This window comes from Salvelinus alpinus, chromosome 2 (genome assembly GCF_045679555.1).
Source record: "Salvelinus alpinus chromosome 2, SLU_Salpinus.1, whole genome shotgun sequence".
In the NCBI taxonomy this organism is placed as follows: domain Eukaryota; kingdom Metazoa; phylum Chordata; class Actinopteri; order Salmoniformes; family Salmonidae; genus Salvelinus; species Salvelinus alpinus.
In genome coordinates this window covers 14,337,571-14,343,636 of record NC_092087.1, presented here as the reverse complement: position 1 = coordinate 14,343,636, position 6,066 = coordinate 14,337,571, and positions in this window count along the sequence as shown.

Here is a 6,066-nt window from a genome sequence, read left to right as displayed (position 1 = left end):
CTTCTTATTATTGGTGACCTTTAGTAGTGGTTTCTTTGCAGCAATTTGACCATGCAGGCCTGATTCACGCAGTCTTCTCTGAACAGTTGATGTTGAGATGTGTCTGAACTCTGTGAAACATTTAACTGGGCTGCAATTCCTAAAGCTGGTAACTCTAATGAACTTATCCTCCGCTGCAGAGGTAACTCTGGGTCTTCCATTCCTGTGGCGGTCCTCATGAGAGCCAGTTTCATCATAGCGCTTGATGATTTCTGCGACTGCACTTGAAGAAACTTTCAAAGTTCTTGATTTTTTTGGTACTGACTGACCTTCATGTCTTAAAGTAATGATGGACTGTCGTTTCTCTTTGCTTATTTGAGCTGTTCTTGCCATAATATGGACTTGGTCTTTACCAAATAGGGCTATCTTCTGTATACCACCCCTACCTTGCCACAACACAACTGATTGGCTCAATAAGAAGGAAAGCAATTCCAAAAATTAACCTTTAAGAAGGCACACCTGTTAATTTTGATGTCTTCACTATTTGTCCACATTGTGGAAAATAGTGGAAATAAAGAAAAACCCTTGAAGTGTTCTCAAACTTTTGACCGGAAGTGTATATATGAACACACAGCATGCAGAGTTACCCAGAGGGGTGCAGTGTGGGCTTGAGATAAGGACACAATGTAGGATTGTATTGCAAGATTGTATTGTATGCCAAGCTCTGTGGGAGCCATAGGTTTTTAAACCCTGTTGAGGATCACATGGCCTTCTCTGAATGTGTCTACAGCCTGTGGACACCAATTCGCTAACAGATGGTAGCCAGCATCACATGCAATGAGTAGTTCATGCCCCTGCTAATACTGTACATGATGACCCTTCCACAAACACAAAAAAGCATTTGCACAGGAACATTTTAACACCTTACCCCAGAACGAAGTCTGACATCACTTTAAATCAAATCACATTGTATTGGTCACATACACATATTTAGCAGATGTTATTGCAGGTGTGGTGAAATGCTTGTGTTACTAGATACAACAATGCAATAATATCTAACAACTCACAGCAATACACACATCTAAAAGTAAAAGAATGAAATTAAGAAATATATATATATTAGGACGAGCAATGTCGGAGTGGCACTGATTAAATACAGTAGAATAGAATACAGTATATACATTTGAGATGAGTAAACATTATTAAAGTGACTAGTGTTCCATTATTAAAGTGGCAAGTGATTCCATGTCTATGCATATAGGGCAGCAGGCTCTTGTTGTTGCAGGGTTGAGTAACCGGGGGATAGCCGGCTAGTGATGGCTATTTAACAGTCTGATGGTCTTGAGATAGGAGCTGTTTTTCAGTGTCTCGGTCACAGCTTTGATGCACCTGTACTGACCTCACCTTCCGGATGATAGCGGGGTGAATAGGCCGTAGTTCGGGTGGTTAATGTCCTTGATGATCTTTTTTGCCTTCCTGTGACATCGGGTGCAGTAGGTGTCCTGGAGGGCAGGCAGCGTGCCCCTGGTGATGCGTTGGGCAGACCGCACCACCCTCTGGAGAGCCCTGCGGTTGCGGGCGGTGCAGTTTCCGTATCAGGTGGTGATACAGCTCGACAGGATGCTCTCAATTGTACATCTATAAAAGTTTCTGAAGATTTTAGGGGCCAAGCCAAATTTCTTCAGCCTCCTGAGGTTGAAGAGGCACTGTTGCACCATCTTCACCACACTGTCTGTGTGGGTGGACCATTTCAAATTGTCAGTGATGTGTACGCCGGGGAACTTGAAGATGTCCACCTTCTTCACTGCGGTCCAGTGGATAGGGGGGTTCCCCTTCTGCTGTTTCCTGAATTCCACGAACAGCTACTTCGTTTTGTTGACATTGAGGGAGAGGTTATTTTTCTGGCACCACTCCGCCAGGAAGAACTCTGCAGGCACCACTCCAACGAGCACTGTTCAACATTAGGCTACCTCTGACTTGTGACCTCTGACCTGAGTTATTGCAGGTCCAGTCTCTTCCAAGTTGTGGTCACCAGATAGCACGAGGTACAGCACAGCATAGCCCTGATACACATCACATACAGTACAGAACTAACTGGACATATCTAGATGTGTGGGTCAATCTACTGTTGTTTCTGATTATGAAATGTGACCCTCATCGAATGAATATTATTGATCTGCTTAATCTGCTCATCTGTTATTCATTGGCAACAATTATCGTATATAATATTTTCCAATTAGGAACAACAGTAAGAAAGAATCAACTGTCAGATTAGGAAATAAATGTGCCGACAGATGTATGATCTTAATTTGACCACCCCGTTGCAGGAACATTTGCAGTGTATTTGAGGTGTAAAAAGGCTTCTGAAGTTTGGAATTTCCACTTTTTGAAATTTCAGACTTGATTTTCCCTTACGGAAAATGTATCAACCCCTGCAAAAACGTCCATTAATTATAACCCATGTAACAAATCACATTTCCTGTTGCTACAGGATTATTTTGGAGCAAACTGTCTCAAATTCCAAATCAAATCAAAATGTATTGGTCACATACACATGTTTAGAAGATGTTATTGTGAGTGTAGACAAATGCTTGTGTTTCTAGCTCCAAGAGTGCAGTAATATCTAACAAGTAATATCTAACAATTTCACAACAATACACACAATACACACAAATCTAAGTAAAGGAATGCAATTAAGAATATGTAAATATATGGACGAGCAATGTCAGAGCGGCATAGACTAAGATACAGTAGAATAGAATAGAATACAGCGTATACATATGAGATGAGTAATGCAAAATATGTAAACATTATTAAAGTGACTAGTGTTCCATTATTAAAGTGGCCAGTGACTTCAAGTCTACGTATATAGGCAGCATCCTCTAATGTGCTAGTGATGGCAAATTAAAATCTTACATCTGTATATTCCCATTGGATATAAAAGTATTGTTACACAACAGTTGAAGGGTATAGGCCTATTTCCATTCTTCAGACTCTTGAACGGCTGCACCCTCTGCTGCACCTCCATTGTTCAGTGTCTTATTCCTCTGGCCTCACTTGCATCAGCATGTTAGCAGCACTCTTTATCTCCCTGCCAAACCTTTTAATACACCCCAGCGTTCTCTGTGACCCCACACGTATCATATCTGATGTGACATTATGATTCAGAACATGCCTCCACAGCCTTTCAACGTTTTTTATAGCTACCCATGTTGCCCCAAATATTTACAGTGTGTTTCTGGCCTGTAAATGTAGTGTAATATAGAACACCCCCATCAACTGAATGAGTCACCATATAGTGTGGTGGAAATTGCCCAACCATTATGTGGGTTGGTGGATGGGTTGGTGGAAATTGCCCAACCATTATGTAGTTGGTGGAAATTACCATCAGTTGAGGATGACGGGGTCTCCATTATGTAGACGTGTAAAAATGATGTTGAATAATAATAAACAACGTTTATCAATCGGACTCCATTACTATGTGAATGCTATAGGTCCATAATCATATCCAGTGGGTATAGCCAAGGTTGTGAGCCTTGCGTCACCACTCGGATACTATAAGATGCATGTGTCTAAGTTTACCGTTTTGCAGTTATTAACCCTGCTGTTGTGTTCGTTTCATGTTAATTAATTCTGTGTTCCCGGTCCAAAATGACCGCCCCATTATAGCTGATTATAAATCCATAATAATACATATATTGTCACCTTCCTTTGTGTTAGATCTTTTTATCAACTTAAGTTCTTGTGAACATTAAGTTTTGAACTTCTATTTTCTATTTATGGCCTGTAGGCCTCATTGACCTGAGCTCATACAACTCGTTTTGAAGTAAAAAAAACATAATGCATGGATTATTTTGACTATAACAAATACTCAGATGAAACATATTGTGCTATTTATCACAGACTGCTTTCTGTCAAAGTTTAACAAGGACGCTCTCCTCCTCACCAGTGTCATGATCAAAGATATGATCAAGAGCCTCACATACAGTATATCTATATATTATTGAAACAATGTTGCAATTGTTTGTGAGAATGCCAACAGGTTTGGTTCCTGTGGTGGAAAGATTCTATTTGGGAAAGGTTCCCGTGGGAGTTGCCATGGAAGCCAAGAAGGGGAGTGAGGTGTGTGTGCATGTGCTCAAACACACATGCATTTTTATTTCATTTTTTACCTTTATTTAACTAGGCAAGTCAGTTAAGAACTAATTCTTATTTACAATGACAGCCTACCAGGGACCAGTGGGTTAACTGCCTTGTTCAGGGGCAGAACGACAGATTTTTACCTTGTCAGTTCGGGGATTCAATCCAGCAACCTTACGGGTCCAACGCCCTAAACTTGGCTACCTGCCGTCCCAAATGCATCTGGGAGCTCTGGGAGAGGAAGTGTGTCCATCTGATGAATGGGCATGTGCCTGAACTCAATTTTATACACTAATTGTAGTCTCACCCATTCATTTCTAATGACTGGTCATTTTTGACCGGGAACACCACAGGTGTACAAAAGTTAAATAAAACACCCAAAAGGTAATGAAAATCATCAAAATGTATCTTGTGTTTTCAGATGCCCTGTGTGGACAGAGTCATGGAACCTTAAATGAACTACATTTTTTAGAGAGAAAATTAAATTGGTCCAATTCGACCGGAACACAGCAGGAGGGTTAAGAGGCTAAGGCTCAAAGAGCCAATATCTTCAATTCAATGTCCTAGCATTAAATGACTGAGTTACCCATAGCTCAGAGATGCACAGTTAGAGACCGAGCATATACTCTATGTATATTATGAACAACATTTCACCAAATAATAATTCAAGGAATATTACTCAGAAATGTGAGGACTACGGTCCATGTACATTTAAAAGTAATCATATGTATTACAGTTACAGAAATTAGAATACAATTAACAGATGGCACATACCAGAAATCTTCACAATAAAAACAATACAAAATATCTTAAATCTTAACAGCATAGAAAATTCACCACTAAGACATAGAAATGTTAACCAATAACTCCATGATCTAAGTTAATACCCTGCCATCATTCTTCCAAGAGCGTCCCAGTATGTCCTACTATCTAGTTAAAATCACTTTGCATGGTCCAAAACATGACAACAAAATAAATAAAACTTAACATGCATTCTCCAATCTAATCAGCCACCACACCTCAACACTTTATGATAGGAGCACACCCCGTGTGTTGCTCCTTTTTGAACTATCCTTTGTCCGACAAACAGAATAACACAGTGTTTCTGTAACAATAAATCCATAGCACTTAAAGTACACTGAAACATATCAAAATGCATAGCTCTTTATGAACTCTTGAAACAATCCAAACAATTTATTTCAAACAATAACGTTAATTCTGAATTATGTATGCAACAACACACAACCCGTTATCAGGGAACCAGTGTCCAAAGGGTATTTTCGATAATACTGTCACACCTTCTTCACAGAGAATTGTTAGGCTTTTATGGTGGAATTGATCCGTGGTAATAAAACTGAGATCAGCACTACAGTAAATGAACATCCACATATGCTAATGTGGTTATAGAAAAACAGTCCTCTTGTCTTTGTAACTGAACTGGGTAACACTTTATAATAACCTTCATGAATAAAACTGCCCTTATGCATACATACCTGGCCTTATCATGACAGACATGAGGCTAAATGCTAAATTAGATACAAGTGATATTACAGTATCTAGTGATACTGCATATCCCTCCATACTTGTACTGAAGGACTTTAGGACAAAGCCTGACTGGAAAGCCATGTACTCTTCACAGAAATATCCCATTGAATGAAAAGTCCAAGTTACAGACGATTCAAGTTAGGATGCAGTGCACAGTTAATAAATTCCTTTCAGCTACTAATGCAACATTTTCAGGCCTACTACAAGTTTGAATGGAAATCTGAACACAGACTATCCTACAGCATTGATCGTTCGTTCCGCACTTAGGTAACACTGCCCTCTACCCTCACTGCAGTTACTGCTCTGAGACTGAGGTGGGCCCTGTCGAGACATAACCCTTTAACCCTAATCAAACTCCCTCTGCACTTGTGTAGAGATATGAGAGGAGTGGATGGGTTTGAG